At 44.0% G+C, this 25,557-nt stretch overlaps 1 protein-coding gene across 2 annotated transcripts in view; it reads right to left on the bottom strand.

Moving 5' to 3' along the window:
* shroom3 (shroom family member 3) overlaps positions 1 to 25,557 on the bottom strand; it is a 161,032-nt gene that overhangs the window by 105,819 nt on the left and 29,656 nt on the right. Inside the window, exon 1 of one of the 2 annotated variants that reach the window (XM_084325219.1) lies at positions 11,318 to 11,418. The exons of the other annotated variant lie outside the window; for it this stretch is intronic. The gene's annotated coding sequence lies outside the window, so the exon portion shown is untranslated. Of the gene's footprint in view, positions 1 to 11,317; positions 11,419 to 25,557 lie in introns of those variants that run through there. 2 annotated transcript variants of the gene reach the window in all.

Genomic DNA, 25,557 nt, shown 5'->3' with positions numbered 1-25,557 from the left:
TTTGTATGAAAGTATTCTGTACTTCTGTATGACAACTATTAAAGAAACTTGAAACTTGAAACTTGAGGTGTCAGACTGTAGAGCTATTATTTTAACATGTAGACCGCTTATTTTAAGAAAGAAAATACAACTTACAGCACCTTTAAATAAATAAAGTGTCTCAATACAATTGAACAGGAAATAAGCCAAAACAATGTGAGTCATAAGAGGGTACAAAGCACATTGCTTTGAGAGTTGCTTTTATAGCTGCGTGGTTGTTGATCCTCTGTAATCCTTCAGTCTTCCAACATGAGGCAGACCAGTGCTGAGTTGACAGATGCTTATCAACTGTAGTAGTAACATTATAATGCCTAGTGGTAACATTATAATGCCTATGCCGTCCTAATACACTACACTACCGCTGTTAAAATATCTGGTTGTTTCTATCTATTGATCTGTGGCGTTTGCTTTATTGGTCTCCCTACAGGACAGAAATGTGTGCTTGAAAGGGATATTTAACTTTAGTAGAAGTTGTCAAAACCTCTATCTCTATCTTAAGTAATCTATAAATAAGCTAGCGACCTGGGCGGCTACGTGGTGCAGTGGGCAAGGCGCTCACCACGAATACTGGAGACGCTGGGTTCGCCTGTTCAAGCCCAGCGCTCCACATTGCTTTCAGTTTAGCTGGTCGTCCGTACTAAATTACTAATACACATTGGCAGTATTAGGGGGTGGGAAACTGATGGGTGGGGATCGGGCGTTGTGGACAGCGACTCCTACAGGTCAGTTGGTGCGCCTGCGCAGTAGAATCAGGAAGCGATGGGGGCGGTGCCCCTCCAAAGCGCAGACCCCTGACGCTGAAAGATCGCGCCGCGCAGGTGAAAAGATGCGACTGCTGTTACCTCGAGTATCGGAGGGGACTCGTGCTATGTATGACTTAGTCCACATTGCAGCCGGCTTGTGGGAGGCAAGAAACAGCGTTCAAGACAGGGGAGGGTTGAATTGGATGATACGAAATTGGGATGGGAGAAAAATAGAAAATGGGAGAAAAAGTGTTTAAAAAAAAAGAAAATAAGCTAGCGACCTGTCAACACCACCATTCCTCCGGCTGCTCGTTCACTTCCATTCATTTCTAAATATCATACTTCTGAAGCATAAACAAATTTGTATAGTTCTGTTCTGTACTTGTTGTACAGAACTTGTAAGTCGATTTGGATAAAAGCATCAGTTAAATTACATAAATGTAAATGTAAATGTAGTATTCTGCGTAGTATATGTCAAAGGTACTTTTCTAGCTAATGTTGTCATTTTCAAATGATCAGTAAAGGAACTATTTCTCACTTGAGGTGCAGTTTGACCAACTTCTCACAGAATGTTTCGAATCTGCCCTCCAACAAGGCAGCACATAACCATGGGAACCACTCCCCAAACATTCCATGCAAGGCAAAGATACACAGTGCTCAAACCTACAACAAATTGGCCGAATCTGCTTTTATTTCATCAAAGGTAATAAATCTGTAAAGACACATCAAATGCCAAAACAAACACGTACCTTTAACTCAAAAGTGTCTGTTTTATTGAAATCTTCATAGCAGTAGTTTGTTTATACTTCAGAAATATGATATTTAAGGGTGGCTAGGTGGTGTAGTGGGCAAGGCGCTCGCCACCAATGCAGGAGACGCTGAGTTCGAGCCCAGCTCTCCGCATTGCTATCAGCTTGGCTGGTCGTTCATACTAACACAATTGGCAGTATTAGGGGTGGGAAAGCTGATGGGTGGGGATCGGACGTTGTGGACAGCGACTCCTACAGGTCGGTTGGTGCACCTGCGCAGCAGAATCAGGAAGCGACGGGGGCGGCGTGTCCCTCCCACGCAGACCCCCGACGCTGAGAGATCGCGCTGTGCAGGTGAAAAGATGCGACGGCTGCTTCCTAGAGTACCGGAGGGGACACGTGATGTGGGGCTTAGTCCACATTGCAGCCGGCTTGTGGGAGGCGTGGCCTAACAGCGTTCGAGACAGGGGAGGGTAGAATTGGACGATACGAAATTGGGATGGGAGAAAAATAGAAAATGGGAGAAAAAAGTAGATAAAAAATATATATATATATGATATTTAAGACTTGGTCCCCAAAATTAAATGGAAGTGAATGAGGAGCCGGACACCTGGGAGGAATGGTGGTGTTGACAACAGGGACAGCAGTGGTCGCTATCTTACTTGCTAATTACTTTAGATAGATGTAAGAGGTTGCTGTTTTTCTAGTTCACTTTAGTTCTACTAAAGTGAAATGTCCCTTTAAGTTTATAGATGTCTATGAAAGTGCCATGTATAGTGTTAAAAAGTCCTGAAAAACAAACTTCAGACAGCTCAAAACAAATTAATGAGAGTAGTCCTTAAACTACCTCCACACACTCACCTAGGGCCAACTTTCTTTAGGCAACTAAACTGGCTTCCGGTCAATAAAAGCGTAATTCACATCAAATTAGGTCTCACACACAAGATAGTTCAAAATACATGTCCGAAATATCTATCTAATTATTTTAATCGATTCCGTGACAATCATTCATACTCCACTAGAAGGAGCAGTACGGATTTTATTCTGCCAAAATGTTACTCCCTAATGGGCACAAATACTTTTTTATATTCTGCAGCACTGGAGTGGAACAAGCTTCCAGTGGCCCTGAAAAACATCGAAGAGGGGGGAAGTTTTAGACGTGCCACAAAGAAATGGCTAGCCAGTGAAGTATAGAATAGCCATAGGAAGGAGAGGGTAGGGAGTGTTTTTTGTATGGGGTTGCTATTATGTTTTATTCTCTGTTTTTTATTATGATGATCTATGTTTTATTATGATGCTCTATGTTTTATTATGATGCTCTATGTTTTATTATGATGCTCTGTTTTAGTATGTTTTATTATGATGCTCTATGTTTTATGATGTCTATCCATGTCCAAAATCAGGGACCATGATGGAAATAAGTGCTTGCACTTTCTCATGTTTTTATCCCTTGGATGCTGTCTTTTACTCCACAATAAAAATCAATCAATCAATCAATCAATCAATCAATTAAAGTACAGTTCCAGTCTTTTAAAATGCTCAAGGTTATGCTGCAATTCATCAGATGTCACAAAAGTAAGACAAAAGACAAAAGTATGTATACAACGATGGGTGCTTTCACATAATAGTCCTTTTTAAAACGAACCAAACTCAGTCCTCCTGTGTCCAATGTGTTCACTATCATCCTCTATTTTGAAAGAGAACTCTGATCCTTTTCTGGTTCTCTGCAGCTCTGATGAGATCCCAGCCCACGTTCTGGTCGTCACACCTACATATTTCTTCACAACTCAAGAGCCTTCATGGCTGTTATGGACGGCAGTCGTGAGTCATTCATGATGTTAAAAGGAGATAATATCAACATCATTAGAGGCTAAAAGGGAGGTTTGTTATCAGTGACGGCTGGGTTGTTACTCAAACAAAGTAGGCCTAATGCATTTTGCACATTACTTGTTACTTCTCTTAAAGGTCTTCCTCTACATATACTACTCCCTGGGGAAAGTAATTAGGTACACTACTTATGTTGTTACATTACTTTTGCGTTACATCTAACAGAACTATTTACCTAGCTGTCTGCGATGAGGGCAGAGGTTTGTTGCGCCAGGTTTTGCATGTGCGTTGGTTGAAAATAGAAACACTTGGCACTCATTTAGCTGATGCTTTTATCCAAAGTGACTTACAAGTTCTGTATACAAGTCAGCAGGAAGGGTACAAGTCTGGCAGCTAAGGGTACAGCTACATATTAGCATAGTACAGTAGGTAGTAATATAGGCATGGTAGATTCCTTAGTAGCAGAGTGTAATAGTAAAAGACATAATAGTCAAAGGTTATTTATTTTATTTTAAATATTGATTGAAGAAGTGTGTTTTTAGTCGATGATGGAAAAATTGGATGGGTTTCGGCTGTCCTGACTGTGGTGGGAAGTCCGGTCCACCATTGTGGAGCTTTAAGAATTTTAAGCTTCAACACAACTAGGAGGGGATGAAAGCAATCGGTAAATTAGAATGTTTCATTTCGCCATTTGCTTATTTCATTTAATAAAATTTCATACCTTTATTTCAACTCGTAAGACACAAAGGTTACCCTAACTTACAGCAACGACAAGCTTACAAAAGACATTTTCATTCATATAGGCACAATAAATAAGAATAACAATAAAAATAAATCTGCTAAGACAAGTTACAAGTCGACACACAATGGTCAGAGATTATACTTTTAAATGCAGCAAAAGAAGGAAGAAACTTCAGCTTCAGAGTCAGTTGGAGGGCATTCCAGGTGTTCAACGGAAAAAGCAGTTTTTCCTAGTTCAGAGCAAACTCGAGGAACCCTAAGAGTCCTTTGAACGTGTAGAATAGGTTCTAAGATTCCATTCCAACAGTGTTGTGATGTAAGAGGGAAGTTTACCAATAAGGGCTTTCAAAATAAACAAATACCAATGATAGTTAGTTACGCCTTTCCTTTCAACCAGAGAAGGCCATCCAACCTTTTCATAAAGGCCACAGTGGTGGGTATCATATCTGTCACCAGTAATAAATCTGAGAGCAGAATGATAGACCGAGTCCAGCGGTTTAAGAGTTGAAGCCGCAGCATGCCTATAAATCACATTACCATAGCCCAAAATTGATAAGAAAACAGCTTCAACAATCCTCTTTCTACTAATCATGGGAAAGATGGATCTATTTCTGCACAGGAAGCCAATTTTCTGTCACAGCTTGGAAGCAAGAATATCCACATGGAACTTAAATGAAAATTTCTCATCGACTGACAAGCCAAGATATTTATACTCTGTGACTCTCTCAATGTTAGAACCGCTTACAGTAGATCTAGGCTACTGTATGTACTTATCTGGCTATATCAACATTTCTTGCTCTGGAGAACAGCACAAACGTAAGTTTTACTAGTGTAACTGAGGGGTACAATTCCCTGACTGTATTGATAAGTATGGTATCATTAAACCACTACCGCTTTATGTACTTTAATTACTGGCCATACAGTACACGATATCTAAGTATGATGAACACTTTCCCACATATGAAATCAGGTCCACACAAAGGTATAAGTCAAATATTTAATATATAGCAAAAGGTACATATAATAGTTACTTATTACATTTATGATTTTAATGCACTTGTAAGGCAAATGAGTACTCGTAGGCAAATCAACACTGAATGTCCAATCTCTGGTTACACAGGAAGCAAGTATACAACCTGGCTCTTAGGGAATTATAGCGATGGTCACTTAATGATTATAGCTGGATAATATACTGAAGGGGTCCCGCCGGTTGTAAGCCAGTAGGGGGGGTAGGAGAGCCGTCGGCTGTATCCCGTCTGGTCAACGATTTCTAGGGAGAGTTCAGGTACAGAACACAGTGCCCGTAGAACCTTGATCCACAGATGAATACACTTGGGCTCTCTTGTAGACGATAGCTGTAGCTGTCGGTCCACAACGAAGAAGAAGCGAGGCGACCTCAGTCTGGTCTGAGCGCCGTCTCACCTTGGCTCCTCTCGGGGTAAATCCAACACTCACCGGTGTTGGCGATTATCCGCTCCACAAATCAAAGTACCAAAGCAAATAGATATTCCATGCCGTATAGGGCTCAGCAGTCGTCGGGGTAGGTAATCCAATGTGCAGGTCCACTCGTCCTCGCCTAGAACTCCTCGGATGAAAGCACCACGTGTGGTCTGCCCAACCTGGTTAAGACTCTAGATAACGCGAGGAAGCGATGGGGGTGCTGCTCACTTTAGAACTCTAACCGTACGATGCACCATACATAATAGACTATTATTACTTAATAGAAATACGGTGCCAAACTCTGGCAATTCAGCTATTAATTCGCACAAGGTCTCACTGCTATTCTAAGGCCAAACAGGCCGTACTACACCGCACGCGGTATCGTGGGGTGAGGCTTCACGTCTTGTTACTTAGTTGGGTAGAAGGGTAAAGGACTAAGAGGAATTCTACATTTCTTGCGCCATATTTATATGCACAGTGGACAAGTAGTGCCGCTCTGCTTTCGGTAGCCGTATTCCTGCGCGGAGCTGAGGCTAGTAAGGGCATGTCTCGTCGGTACCTATGAACTTGAACGCCAGGGGCTTGTCCCTGGCGCCTGGTCCTTTTGTCCAATAAGAGAATGAACTATTATGGGCTGCAGTAGAATAAAGGGATATTCCGTGTATATGTACAAGGAATATACAAGGGATATCAGACGATATACAAATACTATTAAATATATATCCATAAATAAATATATATATTCGGTTTAATCTGATCCTTCACAACAACTAGCATTGAGGACTCATTTAAGATTGATAAAAGAAAGAACATTAAAAGAAAGCTGCAAGTTCTCAGTGGCCAACTGACCAGTGGCAGCGATACAGTACACAATAGTGTCAATGAGCAGCTTCCCTGAGTGAACCCCCCCCCCCCGGCAAATGACCCGAGCGTGCTTGGTGTTCACGACACACGCATGAAAGGCACCGCCAGAAAAACGGACTCGAAAGCAAACCGCTTTCAGACCACCTCCCGAGATGATGCTTCCGAGTCCAAAGAGAGTTCTATATATGGTCCGGAGTTGGTTCGGAGCGTTCACGTAACGTTCACATAATGCTTGAAACACAGAGTTCACTGGAGAGGACTGAAATGTGTGAAAACACCCTTTAACCAGCTACGATAACAGCAGCTATCAACACGCAGAGAGCGGTGCCACATAACACCTGACAAACATCTGTAACGCACAGCGCATTAGCACTCCATGATCTGATGAAGAATAGCGAGGATTCTATTTTTGCATTAGATCAAAGGTGTCCACGTTTTTTGGGTGTTCTGTTCCTGATTCAAACCCCGCAGGACAGGGAAAGCATTCATCAACCGCTCTCTCCCTCCAACACACAGAAGAAAAGAAAAAGTGTTTGTTAGTTTTCCACATTCCTCTCTTCTCTCCTTGTGTCACAGTTCCATAGTTTCTCCACCTTATTAGGCTGAGTCAGACACAAGTAGAACAGATATATTTATAGACCGTATGTCAAAACGGACGGCCGCGCGGGTCTGTTTTTATACATGCAACACTTCAGAGAAAGTACCGGTAGGGAAGAGATAGAGAGAGAGAGGGAGGAGAGAGGGCCCAGGGGGAAGGAGGGAGTGAGGGAGAGATGGAGGGGTGGAGAGATGGAGGGGTGGAGAGATGGAGGGGTGGAGGGATGTAGGGGTGGAGGGATGTAGGGGTGGAGAGATGGAGGGATGGAGGGATGGAGATGGAGCAAGGAGGGAAGGAGCGATGGAGCAAGGAAGGAAGGAAGGAAGGAAGGAAGGGAGAGAAGTAATGGGATGGATGGAAGGATGGAAGGAGAGAAAGAGCAAAGAGGGATGAGGGGAAGGATAGAAGGAGCAATGAGGGATGAAGGGAAGGGTAGAAGGAGGGAAAGAGAGAAAGAACAAAGAGAGAAGGAGCAAAGAGGGATGAGGGGGAGGATAGAAGGAGGTAAGGAGAGAAAGAGCAAGCATGGATGGAGGGAAGGAGAGAAGGGGGACAGAGGGATGGATGGAAGGAGAGAAGGAGCAAGGAGGGATGGAGGTAAGGAGAGAAGGAGCAAGGAGGGATGGAGGGAAGGAGAGAAGGGGGAAAGAGGGATGGATGGAAGGAGAGAAGGAGCAAGGAGGGATGGAGGGAAGGAGAGAAGGAGCAAGGAGGGATGGAAGGAAGGAAGGAGAGAGGGAGGAAAGAGGGAAAGACAGACAGAGGGATGGAAAGACAAAGAAACCGAAAATGTGAGAGAGAGAGAGAGAGAGAGAGAGAGAGAGAGAGAGAGAGAGAGAGAGAGAGAGAGACATTACCCCTTTTATTGTGATGCAATTATTCCCTCTTTATTGGCATAAGCGTATAATCAACGTAATTTTTACTATTTCTAATTTAATGATAGTGTTTCTTCTTTGAATGACTGTCGTGGTCATTTGTATGCGGACGACACTATTGTGTACTCTATCGCTGACACTGTTCAGTTGGCCACTGAGAACTTGCAGCTTTCTTTTAATGTTCTTTCTCTTATCAATCTTAAATGAGTCCTCAATGCTAGTAAAACTTATGTTTATGCTGTTCTCCAGAGCAAGAAATGTTGATATAGCCAGATAAGTACAGTACATACAGTAGAGTCACCGAAATATCTTGGCTTGTTGTGAGTCGATTTTCATTTAAGTTCCATGTGGATATTCTTGCTTCCAAGCTGTGACAGAAAATTGGAGAGAGAGAGAGAGAGAGAGAGAGAGAGAGAGAGAGAGAGAGAGAGAGAGAGAGAGAGAGAGAGAGAGAGAGAGAGAGAGAGAGAGAGAGAGAGAGAGAGAGAAAAGCGATCACTGGTCATCATTAAAAAAAAGCACCAGGGATGGGGGTCAGGTGGCGTAGCGGAGATTGCGTTTGTCACCAACACCGGAGACGCTGGATTCGCCTGTTCGAATCCAGCTCAGCTTGGCTGGCCTCTCGCACTAATACAATTGCCGGTATTAGAGGGTGGGAAAGCTGAAGGGTGGGTCCTGGGCGTTGTGGACAGCGACCCCTACAGTTCGGTCGGGGCGCCTGCTCAGCAAGGGTAGGAACTAGGGAGAGATAGTGCGGCCTCCCACACGCTACACTCTCCCCGGTGAGAACCTGCGCGGCCAGGCTGGCCTGCCGGCTGGCTGCACATGTGTCAGAGGAAAGCATGTGACAGTCTCCGGTCTCTCGGACCAACAGTGGGAAAGTACGCAACAACCAGGAAGGGTGGGATGGGAGAAAAATCGGGAAAAAGAGGGGAAGAAAGATAATATATAAAAAAAAATAAAAAAGCACCAGGGCAACGATAAGCAGTTATGCCTTTAAATCAAAGTAGCAGTGTGATGGAGTCGACCTGGGCTTGACCTGGGAGCCAGTCACAGCCTTGTGCTGTAGGACACGCTTCCTGCCCACTCTGACTGACCCTAACGCATAAATTCTCTCTCACACACACACACACACACACACACACACACACACACACACACACACACACACACACACACACACACACACACACACACACACACACACACACACACCTACACACACACACACACACACACACACACACACACACATTGAGATGTGCACACATGGCTACTGTGATACACACAAGCACAATGCACTCACAAACACACGCACACACACACTGAGATGAGCATACATGGTTACTGAGATATACACACATACATACGAAAAAACTGACGCATGCACAGCACACACACATTCACAGATTAGCCCCTTCACACACACACACACACACACACACACACACACAAACCAGCGCCCACACACAGTGGAAGGATGTCCTATAGCAGCGGTGTCCGTGACAGCCACCAGATGACCACAGTAAACCTGTCACTTCCTCGTGTCAAACCTCTCTGTTTCCTCTTCCTGTGTGGGCAGGAAGAGGAAGTGAAGACATGACAAACAGGACAGAGGGGAGAAAGAGAGGACAACACAGAGATGGAAATAGATACGCCAATCTTTTGGCCGCTACCCCTAAACTGTCTACCTGTCTGTCTTTCTTCGCTGTCCCTTTCACACGTTCACATAAAGAGCAGCACACAGACATGGTCTGACTCAGAGAGAGAGAGAGAGAGAGAGAGAGAGAGAGAGAGAGAGAGAGAGAGAGAGAGAGAGAGAGAGAGAGAGCTCAGTAGCAATGCTAGGTGGCACATCCTGAGACACACACAGTGATCACACACACACACACACACGGCTACCTATACAATGATCATAACACACTATCCATACACTAGTCAGTCTACTGTACAAATATATGTATAGTGTGTACACACACGCTCACACACAGAGACAGCGATTGACCAAGATGCTAAAGAAAGCAAAAGGCCTTCCTTTATTCCTGAATCAGATGAGAATCATGCATGCACACACACACACACACACACACACACACACACACACACACACACACACACACACACACACACACACACACACACACACACACACACACACACACACACACACACACACACACACACACTCACTCAGTGTCTGTAGTACATGTAGTACAAATAATACACACTCAAGGGAAAAAACACTGGTCTACACACACACACAGTCAATATTATTACTCATTATACAACAGGTAGGTCCGATCACGCATTGTGATTGGTCGAGAGCGTTCTAAAAACCACGAGTATATTCATGATACACTCACGGTTAAATCACCATGAATATACCACTGCTCTGGCTTTAGAATGTTGTAGAAAGTTTCAACTGAATGAATGAATGAATGAATGAATGAATGAATGAATGAATGAATGAAAACTTTATTTAACAGATTGCAGAATGGGTACAATACAGTACGGCTCAATACACACAATTGTTAAGGGGATGCAGACCAGAGAAAGACGTTTGTCTTGTTTACATCAGGGTCCCCCATTTTCAATTCATATCGAACTGCCATTCATCAAACGGAAACTGTGTCAACATGACCTACTCTGCGGACACCGTTACGTTTGATTTAACGTACCCGTTAACCATAAATGAGTGGATATATAAAGAGGACGGGCCTACATCTACCGGTATTCAGAAAAACAGCATTATTAGACATGCCAATCCAACGAAAGACGAGCTGGTGGCACTGGACGTGCAATTAATCCTTCAACACCACCATGTGGCAGGCTCGAGCCCTGATCGTGACACACCAAGTCGACGGCCTGGGCATTGAACTGGCCCAACTCCTGGAACTGTCCGAGGTGCTGGTGACTTTTTCCGACTTTCGATAGCTTGATAGCCTACTCCATTTGAAATTCCATAGCAACGAGACATCTTTAGGGGAAAAAATTCCACGCCAAGTTCACTGAAATCGATATAAAATACCCTAGAGTTGTCTGTATTCATCCTATATTTCCCCGACGGTGCAACTTGCTGTATAAAAGCAATAATACACTCGAACCAGTGTGATATCAGGAATATTGCCACTCTGTGATGCCTACGCCACTCCAGCTTCACTCTCGTGGCTGCGGGCGCATCACAGCCGTGGCAATATTCCTGACATCCCACTGGTTCTCGTGTATTATTGCTTAAATATTCAGGTAAGAACCAAAGACTAAAAATTATAAGACAAAAGCCGTACACTCGTAGCTTCAGGTCATACATTTATTAAGACAATAACCAATGTTTTGAGAGCACTGCTGTCTTCCTTAGAGTTAACCTCCTCAGTTATGCTGGTCAATCTACAAGTAAGAATCACACACACACACATGCACGGACATGCACACGCACACTCTTACCTGTTTTTGATGCGTAGTCGTACCCCCCCAGCTGAACATGTTCTGTGGTGGTCTGTGTGTGGTGGGGGAGGAGGGGCACACTGCCTGGAGGGAGGGGGGGTGCAGAGAGAGGGGGAGCGGGAGGGGGAGAGCAAGGAGTCCTCACTACACAACCCTGGATAATAATCCCTGTGGAGGGAGGGAGAGAGAGAGAGAGAGAGAGAGAGAGAGAGAGAGAGAGAGAGAGAGAGAGAGATAAGAGAGACCGACAGAGAAAGAGCGAGACAAAGAGAGAGGCAAAGATAGGGAGAGAGAGAGAGACAGAAAGATAGACAAAAAGAAAGACAAAGGGAGAGACAGACAGACAGAGAAAGCGAGAGATGGGGGATGATAGGGGGAGGGAGGGGTGATAGGGGGAGGGAGGGATAGCAAGAACTTGATTAGTTAGACAGAAACAGTGAAATGATTTATGTTAAAAGACTCTGCAGCACAGTGAAAGAGAAATGCTCCCAAACAAGTCCAACAACAGGTTGCACTCATGTATGTATGCAGCAAGCTCATGTATGCAGCAAGCTCATGTATGCAGCAAGCGCATGTATGCAGCAAGCGCATGTATGCAGCAAGCGCATGTCCACAAAAACAAACCTGCTCTCTTAGCCATTAAGTATATGGGTCAACTTGCGGTTTCATGAAGAATGTGGTCTGGGCTAGGTGTGTGTGTGTGTGTGTGTGTGTGTGTGTGTGTGTGTGTGTGTATGTGGTGTGTGTGTGTGTGTGTGTGTGTGTGTGTGTGTGTGTGTGTGTGTGTGTGTGTGTGTGTGTGTGTGTGCGTGCATGTGCATGTGTGCATACGTATGTGTGTGTGTGTGTGTGTGTGTGTGTGTGTGTGTGTGTGTGTGTGTGTGTGTGTGTGTGTGTGCGTGCGTGTGTGCGTGCGTGTGTGTGTGTGCTACTGTCCTATTTCCGTTTTAAATATTGGTGTTGGAATCACATCATTATATTTATTGAATAGGAGGTGTGGATCAACCACACTGTGATGACATCACACAGGTGTGGTGTGGGAAAATATCGCGGTGTTTTCTTATTACTGCCTCAGCGTTACTCAGCAAACAGAAGGCTGGCTTGGTTTGTGGATCTATTTTGCAGGGTGGCCTCAGCCTGCCATAGTTAAATACACCCACACAAAACAGCAACACCATACTTCATGCATGCTTTATGAGCCTGTAAAGCACACCTAACCAACCTGTGTGTGTGTGTGTGTGTGTGTGTGTGTGTGTGTGTTTGTGTGAGTGAGTGAGAGGGAGGGAGAGAGAGACAAGAGAAAGAGAGAGAGAGAGAGAGAAAGATAGATAGAATAAATGAATGAATGAATGACCTTTATTTATATAGCACCCTTCACAGCACGAATGCACAGGGTGCTTTACACTACAGCTTAATATAAAAACACAATAAAACAAAATCAGAAATAAATGACAACAACAACAAACAGCAGTTAAAAACAGTGAAACCAGATAGAAAAAGTAGAATAAAAGAATTTGGATAAAATCATGAGTCACTAATTAAAACAAAACTATAGAACAGTGAGGACAAGAAGAAGTGCCTAGAAGCAGGGAGCGAAATAAACTTTTTGACTCACCGGCCAGTGGCGGGTAGATGGGAAGAGTCTACCCGCCAAGCATATTTCTTACCTGCCAATATATATTTTATATATACAATTTTTTTTTAAATAAAATATATATTATATAATCATACTTGTAGTTGTATTATCTGCGAGACATCGCCACCACGCAATAAGTCAAAATGCTTGCTATCTGCAAACAGCTCCACTGTCTGTTTTGGCTGTGTTGCTCTTCTAGAAAAATAATCCTTTCAGGGTTGCCTATTGAAATACTGTACACTTTCCTACTGTACACTTTCCTGATTAATTGAAATGGGGGACCCTGATGTAAACAAGACGAAAGTCTTTCTCTGGTCTGCATCCCCTTAACAATTGTGTGTATTGAGCTGTACTGTATTGTACCCATTCTGCAATCTGTTAATAAAGTTTTCAATCAATCAATCAATCACACCTCCAGTACAGAAACATTGTTTGAGTTTGCGTGTCAGGTAGACCATTGATTGACAGTCGAGTCTGCCAATTACATCACATCGCTTGCACTCCGGTGCTGCAGCTGGACTAGGGCTGGGCGATATGACCAAAAACGCTATCGCGATAAAATGATAAAATTATTTTCATATAATTCGATATCGATAATTATCGTCGATATAATGTCCGTCAAGTTTAATTAACTTCTTATGCTGCTGCGAATGTCTCAAGTCGAGTTGATGTCGTCATCAGTCTGCGCACGTTAGCCGACAAGCGGAGTATCTCATGACAATAAATATGACACTAAAATACTCTCTTCCGCCACAATATATTGAAACGAGGTCCACTGTATATCCCACACTACCATAAACGTGGCCTCAGAATTCAAAACACACACATACTCGGCACGTAAATATATAAAAACAGCGACGTGCAAGCTAGTTAACCTAGCCAGCCTGTTGGTTCTAAGCGGAGTATTCCATGACAATGTGCTAAATATGACACTAAAATACTCTCTTCCGCCACAATATATTGAAACGGCGTCCACTGTATATCCCACACTACCATAAACGTGGCCTCAGAATTCAAAACACACACATACTCGGCACGTAAATATATAAAACAATGCCGTGGAAGCTAATTAGCCTAGCAAGCCTTGTTGAGTGAGTCCTACTTCCTTCCGGGTCTCGGCCATCTCCTTCACTGATTGGTTGTTAGCTGTTGTGCGTAAGTACGTCATCACGTAACGCTGGTTGTTGTTAGTGAGTGTGTTGAGCCGAGGCTGAACGGAGGAGATACTATTGGAACGGAGCCAAGCTTGGAAAATCGATATATCGAAACTTTGCGACCACGTTTCATGTTTATTTCGAGGAAATAATTTATCGCGATAGTTATCGTTATCGTTTTATCGCCCAGCCCTAAGCTGGACCCATTGCCCACCTCTGCTGTTGATAACGCTAGCCAAGTTATTATACACACAGATACACAGTGGGCCAGTGACTTTGGTGTAGGGGTGTAACAATGCATCGATCCTAAGGGGGAAATTCAACTGCATCGATTTGAAAATGTTAGAATAGATTATCGCAATTTTAATGTGTACACGTTATGTTATTATTGTCATGTCCGTTACAGCCAACACACCGACATACGCTACTGCATCAACGTTATGATTAACAAAGCAAGGCATTCGTTTTGTTGCATTAACGTTATATTACTATTGCTATCGATAAATCTAGGTGTTCTAAAATCTATTGCTATTGGTAAGAGAGACTATAATAAGTTGGTGTCTCGGAAAACGAGAGCCCTGATCGCGGAGTTTCAGGAAGTAAACAAGAAAAATGAGGGCTTCCGATTGGTCATTTGCTTTATTTCCCATGAAACCAGTCGAAAAAAAAGACGAGAGAGGCTATAATCTGTATTCGCACAGCGTGCGCGTAATTGATTTTTACCGTTCGCATACAAATATTTTTAGGGGCCTGCTTATGAACTACACGCCACACGGCGGGCAGCCCTCTAAGTGTCATGCGCCAAAGGTAAAAACAGACCGCCCCTGGCGGGCGGCGGGCTTTAGTTTCGGAGTCTGCCTAGAAGCAATAGTACAACCAGACAGGCAACTACACCAGAACACTGAGCCAGCAAGTGGACCTTGGACACAACAACACACAAAGAGCTATCCTTAGGGTAAAATGTGCATCTCATCAAATTGACATGTCCTTTAACTCAGTGTAATAGGCAAGCTATTACACAACCAACCCACCCACCAATTATTAGCTAATAGCTTCCGGTAATAATTACATGGGAGAATACTATATATTATATATTACATTGAGACAGTTATTGTACTTTATTTGTTACTTCTAGAAACGTTAGGAAACTAACTCAGAACTTTCATGAGAAATGTGTCTCAACTCTCAGGTTAGTTAGAGTGCAGGCTCCTCCTGTAGAGCTCTCAGCAATTGTGTTTTAAGGTGAAAGCGTGTGACACAATGACCAAAGCTTTCAGAAGTATTTAATCGCAATGCTGTAACGCTGAATTCCGATTGAGGGTAGTGGCCATTCACAAAGTTGAAAAGATTTAGAGAACTGATCCAGGGTCACTCAAGTATGAGCTGAAAGGAAAGCTGGCCCCAGATCAGCAATTATATAGGCCTCAATTTTGCTACAGCTTAACACATTCGTGGCCAACCACGTATATATACGTGTTTCGGATCCAACGTTTGAGGGCCAACCACGTATACGCGGTAAGGTTGTTTTGGCTTTTATTCCATTGTAATATCCTACTCAATGTCACAGAGCGGCACTGCAGATTTACCCTACTCTTGGGATTCGGAAAAGTGCATTACCGGCCAGATCCTCGTAGGGGCACTGTCTCGATAATGCAGTGTTCCCTGTTACAGACCGGTGTTTTTATTTTTTTCATCATGGGTGGACTTTTTTGTTAGCCTACAGCTCTGCCTATAGCATATAGCCTGGAATACTTTTTGGGACGCTGAATTCAGTATGCAGTAAAGGAATATAGCATCAGCCAATGGACATATCGATCTACCAGATGGCGATCGATAACTGGGAAATCCTGTTTGGCATCCAACCGGCCCACGGTAAGAGATTTTTCACGTAAATTACAGGCCGATCTGGCCTTGCTTTGATAGCCATCCACCCGGTCAGTGAATGAGGCTAATGAGGCTAATGAGGCTAATGCCATTATTGGTAATCAATAATCAGAAACGACGTCCCCCCCCCCCCCCCCCCCCTTTCATGCATTCATGGTGGACCATGATACCGATAATATGCATTTTGAGTTTTAGCTCTAGCTTGTGTATAGCCGAAACGCCATTCAATTTAACGTTATTAGCTTAGCGCTCTGTATCTCGCCTTCCAGGAAATACCCCAGAACATTGCGGTATATAGTTCATATTCACGAACGCTATAAAATAGGAACGTATTGATGAAAAGATTATTTATTTAAGGCATATTGAAGGGACGGTTTATAGTGTCAATTGACAATGACAATGGACAGATAGCAATAATATAAAGTATAGATTTAGCTCTACAAACAGCCTCACGCACAATGAAAGGTTGTTATGATATATATGGCCGTATAGAGTGTGATTAGACGGATCCCAGTGGCCGCAAAAGTGTTAATAATAAGGTTTATTATTGTTTACTGTGAGCGATTTGTAGTGCCAAATTTCCCTCGGGATGAATAAAGTATTTCTATTCTATTCTATTCTATTCTATTCTATTCTATTCTATTCTATTCTTACCACAGCACCATGGAACATTCTACAGCTGGTCAAGTCAAGTGTTGCTTTATTAATCCCCTCGGAAAAATTCAGGTGTTATAGCAGCATGGGGGAGGAGCTTCAGGCCAGAAAGGATAATAGTAGAAATGGTAATAATAATACAGTAGAGCATAATAATAATAGTGGAATGGCAGAATTCAATCAATAATTATAATAGTATGGTATGTATCGTAGTAGCCCACTGCACCAGAGTCTATGCAATGTTTAGTATTACGAGTCAGACAGTTCAAGTTCTTAGTTAAGTTAAGTCAAGTCAAGTTAAGTCTCCAGTTGTTAGTTCTATAACTATTGGCTGCTGTCCATGCCCAGTTTGCCCACAGTCGTGGACCCTACGCTACTGGCACGAAGGACTGGCCAAGGCGGTTTGTGGTGTGTCTGGCGGGATAATCTTCCCTCGTCCTCCTCTCTGCCACCACATCTAGTTTGACCAGTACGACTCCCACTACGGAGCTAGCCGTCCTCACCAACTTGTTCAGTTTGTTAGTGTGATGATGTTACCCCCCCCCCCCCCAAGTATACCACAGCGAAGAAGAGGACGCTGGCTACCACAGACTGGTCAAACGACGGCGGTAGCCTATTACTCATGTTGAAAGACCTTCCTGAGTCTCCTCAGGAAGAACAGTCCCTTCCTGTAGACTCGGGCCTCAGTCTAGTTTATTGTTCAAGTGTACTCCCAGGAGCTTGTAGGTCTCATCCATTACCACCTCCTCCCCTCGGATAGTGATGGGAGTAGGGGGCCTCTTTATAGTCCAGCACCAGCTCCTTGGTCTTGCTGATATTGGAGGTGGTTGCTGTCACACCACCCTACGGAGCTCTCCACCAGGACTCTGTACTCGTTGTCGTCCGTGATGTAACTCAGTGGTTCCCAAAGTGGGGGTCGCCAGATGATTAAGGCCACTGAACTTAGAAGCAGGCCAGGCCAGTGAAGCGGCGCAATAGTTAGATAACCTAGGTGGGGAACAACCAGGAGATCACTGCAACTCACACAAGTTGGAGAACTATCTCTCTCTCTCTTGCTCACACACACACACAAAGGGAGCCGCATGTGATTGGTGGAGGCGGGACCCTTACAAAAAACAAAAAATCCATCAAAATCAGTGTTGTTGCTAATCATTGACACATGCTAGCCTGTAATAATCCCCCCCAGAAAAATCTACTTTGCATTTGATATATTGCAAATATATGCCATCACACACACTGGCATTTAAAGGGTTAGAATTATAAAATGTGGTGTTATAATAAAGAAATAATTTTTTTTTTTTTTATATTTTAGTCTAGTCTACAGTCTACAGCCCAGTCTACTACAGCCTACAGCATACAGTCTACAGTCTACATCCTACATCATACAGTCTACAGTCCACAGTCTACTACAGCCTACAGCATACAGCCTACAGCCTAGAGCCTACAGTCTACTACAGCCTACAGTCTACAGCCTACAGTCACAATGTTCCGTAGCGGGCTGACCTTTATAAAAAAAAAAAAAGTATTTCAGCCACATAATCCAGCGAGCTGATTGAATGGAATTAGACCCATCAGAAATATTCCATTCATGTACACTATGCACGCAGAGATTATGGATATGACGATGCGTGTAAACAGCTTACCCCCAATAAGACCAGGATATGAGCATGTATCCAGGATACTGTGTGTCATTCCTCTATAGGGGTCTGAGCTATGGAACACAAAAATGTACAGTATTTCAGCCACTGATCTCATAATATATTTGGTTGATTGAAAGGAATTAGGTCTATCCACAGGATATTAGCTTTTATTATTGCTGTCTAAACTCCTGAGCTCCAGAACTGCAGCTCAACTAAGAGGCCTCATATAAAAGACCAATTTGTTATGCAAGAAAAACGAGATTACAGTAATAACCATAATACCCCTCAACATGGTTCACAAGGGACAATAGCGGGGCTTCCCCTTCATATTAAACTCTTAGACAGCCCACCCAAGTGAATTTTCTGACCCCCTAAAGGAAATGTAAAACCCCCCTCCCCCTCCTCCAGGCCAAATAACCAGTACAAATTAACCAGGCCACACACTAACTGGAATTCTGCATTCAAGTTTGTTTTGATGAACTATTGTTCTGTCATGTCTAAGTTGATAATTACCGTTCTTGTACCGTTTGAATAGATATAACGTTGGTTGAGAATGTGTTTCCAAAAAGGTTGTTGTTCTCCCCGCTCCATGAAAAGCCGGCGCTACCTCATCCTCCAACCTGGCTCCGGAGAGGCCGTCGTCAGAGAGGGGGGCCCGAGGAGGAGAGGGTGGTCTGGGGGGACAGCCAGATATGATGCTGGGTGACAGCTAGAGCATGTGTAAAGCGGAGGATAGTGTCAGAGGCCTTAGTCAGATTGTCCACATCCTCACTGTTGAGTGTCTCTTTACTCACGCCACCGAGGATGACAGGTATGCAGAGAGCAGCGCCAACGCCGTTAGAAGCGCATCGCTGTTAGCACCAGCTGCGCTCTGAGCCACGCAAGCGAGGGCAAAGGTCAGCGAGCCGTTGGTGAAGCTGCTTAGATTTGGGCTCTCTCTCTCCGTGGGCCAAATAGCATCCAGGCTGAAAAGTGAGACCACATGGCTCTCAAGCCGGCAGTTTGCTGATGAGCGCGGCCCTCGACCCGTGTGAAGGACGGCTTTGACAGGAGCCTTGATGATGACGTCTTTGTAACAACTACAAACACGGTTGCTAGTAGAAAGTAAACGCTTATGCTTAAAAAGATTACTACCTCTTAACATGCAACGGCCCACATGTGGGCCCTCTTGAGGATGATTTTCCCATCGGCACTTTGGCGACCTCTAGCGGCTCGGGTGTGCATATTTTTTAATACAATATATACACCGAATTAATGCCCTATTTGTTGCCTGTCCATAGCAGGTGCCAAAATCTGTTCAGCGGTTCTTGAGTTACATGCCGATATGTGAGGCGTGCGCCGAAGTACACGGTATTGCCGGTATCCCGAGCCTCTATCTCCGTCAATCATTTGGCGATCTTGAAAATTATTGTAGGGTTGTCGCCAGTGTTGCGATGCTCATATCAACACTGGTTGCACGCACGCTAATGACGCCACGTGCATGCGCATAAATGTTACCTTGCATAAGGACAGACTAAAAACAGTGCCTAATTGCCTCTACGAATGGAATGTAACATCTGACGACCGGCGCTATTGATATGCAAAGTAGCCAGGTGGGTACTGCGAGTTGGCGCATCAGTCGAGTGCAGCACATTCCTGTGTGCACGCGCGTGCACATCCGTGCGTGTGCGTGCACGCGCTTCTGCTCACAAAACTTTGGTTGCACGGACCTCGTCCCATGAGCAACGCATCACTGGTTGTCGCCAATGAGTGTGGCTTTCCAATGATACCCCACGTGGGGATGTACGAATCAGGGATCTAGGTGAAAAGTCACTAGTGAAAACAGGAAGAGAAAAAACGCAATGAATTGAAGTCTATGAGGAAAAGGAAACCAGGAACGCTACACAGTTTACCAAAATCACTCCTAATCACTCATTTCTGAACGGATTTTTATGAAATGTTGACATACTACACAAGACTTCAGCCATACCAATTTTTGGGGAAATACTACTTCTGGACTACTAACTCAGGTTTGCCCTGAGTGGGAGGTTCGAAGGGTCAAAATGGGTATAAAACAGGAGGGAATACTGTCAAGTTTTAAACTGTGGATACCAAACAAAGAAGGTAAAGACGACTTTGAACTGTAATCCAGAACTATTTTATTGCACTGAAAAAAAAGAAGATATTTGATCTATTCTATTCTATTTTATTGCACTACACTATTGCACTATTTTACTCTGTCTATTTTATCTTACTCTTTTTTATTATTGTCTATTTAAAACTGAATCAAACCATAAACAAGGTGGCCTGTTGGGATGTTAGATCCTAATGTGAAAAACTGTGATTTTATATGTCTGCTCATTTTATGCCTGTCTTTTTTCTGTTGTGAAGCACTTTGAGCTGCAGTTTCTGTATGAAAGGTGCTATACAAATAAAGTGTATTATTATTATTATATTACTACAGAAAAACGTGAGTAACAAGTTTTTCTACAACTCAAATTCAGACCTATGTTACTCTATTTCATTAGCACTAAAAGTGGGTTCTCTTTATTGTGTCAGAAACTTCAGAATGTCATCGTTCAAAAAATACCAGGCTCATGCATGTGCTATAAGTATAAAGTATAGTATTTTGGTTAGCAAATAAAGTATGCAGTCCTCAAAAACTAAAACTAAAATGGCCAATTTTGGGAGCGCCTGTACAACCTAGCTGCTTGCTACCCATTATGTGTCGTCATTTGTCACCCGCCCCCCTTGCTGGTGGAGACCAATGGGAACAGGGCAGCAGCAGAAAAGTTATTTGTCAAGGCGGCCGGGTAGCGCAGCGGACTAGGCATCTGTCTACCACCACAGAGACAGTGGGATCGAATCCAGCTGTGGTGCTTCCAGGTTGGCCGACTGTCCATACTGACACAATTGGCAGTGTTAGCGGGTGGGAAACCCGGCGAGGGTGGGTCCTGTTCGTTGTAACCAGCGACTCCTACAGTTCAGTCGGGGCGCCTGCACAGCGAGGGAAGGATCTAGGAGAGGTAGTGTGACCTTCCACACGTTACACTCTCCCAGTGAGAGTCCGCGCTGCCAGGTGAAAAGAAGCAGTGGGCTGGGTACACATGTCGGAGGAAGCATGCGATAGTCTCCGCCCTCCCGGACCGACGGTAGGGGGTAGAGTGCGCAACGACCAGGAAGGGGGATTGGGAATTGGCATAACGACTAACATTGGGATGGGAGACAAAAACGGAAAAAGGAGGAAAAAGATAACAATAATTAAAAAAAAAATTAATTATTTGTCAACCTCTGTGAGAATATCGCGTAAGTCTGTGCCACCTGCGTGGGCGTGTGTGCACGCTTACGTTTTTGTCGATAGCTGCCGACGCCATATTCAAGCTGTTAGGTCTTCCCCTCCACCACCCTGCTCCAGATCCCCTCTTTGATTCAATAGCACATGAATAACCCTTTAACTCAGAGACGAGCGATAAACATCTGACGTGAAGAAGCGCCCGTAACAATACATGACTCATTAAATGACACTTAACTGGGGACACAGGCGTGCGCCGCCTATACACACTGATCACTGTAGGTGCATGTTAAGAGGAGGTGTTGTTTAAACATGTACACACACACACGCACGCACACACACACACACACACGCACACACACGCACACACACACACACGCACACACACACACGCACACACACACACGCACACACACACACACAGATACACACATGCTCGTGTCAAGTTGAAAGGAGAAAGGCCTAGTAAAACGTGTCGAGCTCGTTAGTGGAATGCCAGACAGCCAGAAGAGCCTGAATACAGCTGAGCAGACAGACGAGACGGAGGAGAGAGACGCGGCCGCGCGGAGAGCCTGCACCACATCAGTGTTGGTCCTGACCCCCCCCCCTGCGGGGGCACTGTTAAGGTCACGACAAACGCAACTTATTTTTGTCAAACGCTAACCCCAAAGTTGATGGAATGGTCCAATTTGTCAGAACTTCAATGGACGCTAAAGAATTTAATGTTTGAATCTACGATGTCAGAAAGCAAACAGAATGAATGAATGAATGAAAACTTTATTTAACAGATTGCAGAATGGGTACAATACAGTACGGCTCGATACACACAATTGTTAAGGGGATGCAGACCAGAGAAAGACGTTTGTCTTGTTTACATCAGGGTCCCCCATTTTCAATTCATAGTGACATTTATGACATACACAACATACATGACATCATGACATTTATGGCATAGGGACATACATGACATACAGGTATATAGTACTGTTACATGTGTGACATATATGATATGCAAATATACAGTACTGTTACCCATAGATCCTGACAGAGAGTATATATACATATGATGGGGAGGAGACTGTACATTAGGAGGGGGTGGGTGGGTGGGAGAAGAATATACATACGGTGGGGAGAGAATATATACATGCGGTGGGGAGGAGACTGTCTATTAGGAGGGGGTGGGGGGTTTGGACATTTACGGTGGCCAGTTTCGAATTGCAGCCTCCCGTAGGTGCTCTTTTAGAGCGGTTTTGAATGTGGGTAGGGATTCACATTCCTTTACAGCTTTGGGTAGGGCGTTCCACATTGATGTGGCATAATTGCGAAACATGTTTAGTCCCTTGTTTGAGCCGAATCTGGGTTTAACATGATTTGTTGAGCTTCCTCTGGTGTTGTGGTCGTGGTATTCACTGACCTTTGGGAAGTATTTTGACATGTGGCCCTCCCTGGAGATTAGACGCAACATCCACTGGCTGGCCTTTGTATATAAAACACTTCTAGGCCATAATCCCCCTTACCTTTTACTCGCCTAGTCCACCCTCGTCCACTCCCAAATTACCACACCCGGTCAGCCACACATATCCTGGTAAACACCCCCCATGCCAACTCCTCACAAGGCCGTTCCTCCTTTCAGTACACAGCAGCTGATAGCTGGAACACACTACAAAAAAGCTTAAATATGGAAATGTTTATTTCAATTAGATTGGGAAACTTTAACAAACTCCCTAGAGCACTCATGTAGATGTTTCTCCATGTGCTAACACCATGCTGCCACTATTGTTCTGTTGTCCGCCAGTTGTTGTTCAGTTCAGTTGTTGCTCTGTATGTATGTCCTGCCTTTTTAATAATGTTCCTTTGTGTTTTATTTTTATTTATTTTATTTTATCCCCCATCCCCTTTCCCCTAGGGGGCTTTTTTACCCCCAAATAGGCCATTATTGAAAATAAGAACTTGTTCTTAATTAACCTGCCTATTCAAATAAAGGTTTGATGATGATGATGATGTACATGGGTACCTTAGTCGTGTAGTGTATCTTGTAGACCAGGCCCATTGCAAGTTGCTGTACTCTGTCGTCTACTCTAAGCCATCCTAGGTAGTCAAAATGGACAGACTTTCCTCTCTGTTGAGGTTTTGAATAATTTGACAATTTCACCAACTTCGGGGTGTTATTTGACAAATAAGTCACTTGAATTTTATATTTAGGTAATATAGAATATAGGAATCATCTGAATAAGTCAAATGAAAGTACAAGGGATCTTACCAGGATAGTGTTGGAGTTTTGGAATCCTAGCCCTCTTTCCAACTTTACAATAATGATGTTGATCGGTAGGGTCTGGGTAGGGTGCTAGCTCTGGCTAGTTAGCCACAAACCAATGCAAAATCAGGCTCACTGACTGAAGCTCACTGAAATCTACTTTGTGTGTACTGTGGAAAGGTCCAGTGAGCTTCAGTCAGCTTGTACAGACAGGAGCTTGGCCCCATTGACTTTGCATTAGTTTGTGGCTAACTAGCTGAAGCTAGTATGAGGAACAGCATGGATTGTGCTGAGAGAGGACTGCACAAATTGATCATTGGTAAGTAGGAAATAAGGCTAGTGGTCAAGGAATCACAAAGCACTATCCCATTTCACTACTTGTTAGTGTGTGTGTGTGTGTGTGTGTGTGTGTGTGTGTGTGTGTGTGTGTGTGTGTGTGTGTGTGTGTGTGTGTGTGGTGTGTGTGTGTGTGTGTGTGTGTGTGTGTGTGTGTGTGTGTGTGTGTGCATGTTCTGAGCATGTGTGTATTTATTTGTGTGTGTATAAATTCATTCAGGGGATTTCCCTGAAAGACCCACCAGCAGGGCCCTACAACACACAGAGAGAGAGAGAGAGAGAGAGAGAGAGAGAGAGAGAGAGAGAGAGAGAGAGAGAGAGAGAGCTAAGTGGTTGTCAAGGAAGCAACATTGTAATGGCCCCCGGTAATGACTTCTTCAAGCAGAGAATCATAGAATGTTCTGTCTGTCCGACACTGTCAACGGAGGACAAAAGACCACCAGGAGAGAGAGAGGAAATGAGGAGAAGCAGGGAGATGGAGAAAGACACACAGAACAGCGGGTGAGAGAATGAATGTGTGCGTGAGATGAGAGTCTGTGTTTGTGTGCGTGTCTGTGAAATGAGAGTGCGACAGTGAGAGAAAAGAAAGAAGAGAGGGAGAGGAGCGAGAGAGAAAGACAGAGAGAGAGAGAGAGAGAGAGAGAGAGAGAGAGAGAGAGAGAGAGAGAGAGAGAGAGAGAGAGAGAGAGAGAGAGAGCGAGAGACTAGGTACAGACTCAGCAAGCACAGCCTAGCCATCGAGAAAGGCCGCCATAGGCAGACCTGGCTCCCAAGTGAAGACAGACTATGCACCACTGCACACAAGATGAGGTGGAAACCGAGCTCCACTTCTTAACAACCTGCCCATACCAAGACATCAGAGACATATACTTAGGACTGGGCGATATAATGATAACGATAATTATCGCGATATATTTTAATAATCGATATCGGGAAAAAAATTATACGAATATATATATATATTTTTTTTGTGACCTGCAACAGGGCAGTTTTAAAACCAGAGACAGTGGACAGACTTGTCTTTCTTGCCTGCAACTTTAAAGTAATGGCTTTGCTTGTCCAAATGACAATACTGACCAAATTGAGATTTATTTTTCTCTTGTCCATTTATTTTGTTTGCTTTCTAATTTAAAATACAGTTTGAAACCGTCTGCACACAGTAGGCTATGTGTGCTAGCAGAACTAGACTCCAGTCACGAGTCACAGTGCACATGTGCGGTGGTTTGTCCACCAAAAAAGCGCCAAAAGATAGAAAAGAAACAAGCAGAGCCAGAACTGTTCAACTCCCCTGGAGCCACAGCCAGCAGAGAAGCCGGTTTACTTTCGCTTTCAAACCAGCTGCAGCCTGAGAACTGGAGTGTGAGGGGATGTAACACTAAAGATGGCGGCAACGACAATAACAATATCGATA

This window comes from Notolepis coatsorum (genome assembly GCF_963971535.1).
Source record: "Notolepis coatsorum genome assembly, chromosome: 11".
NCBI lineage: Eukaryota > Metazoa > Chordata > Actinopteri > Aulopiformes > Paralepididae > Notolepis > Notolepis coatsorum.
Note: the sequence above shows the minus strand (reverse complement) of the source record. Positions and strands in the feature narration are given on the sequence as shown.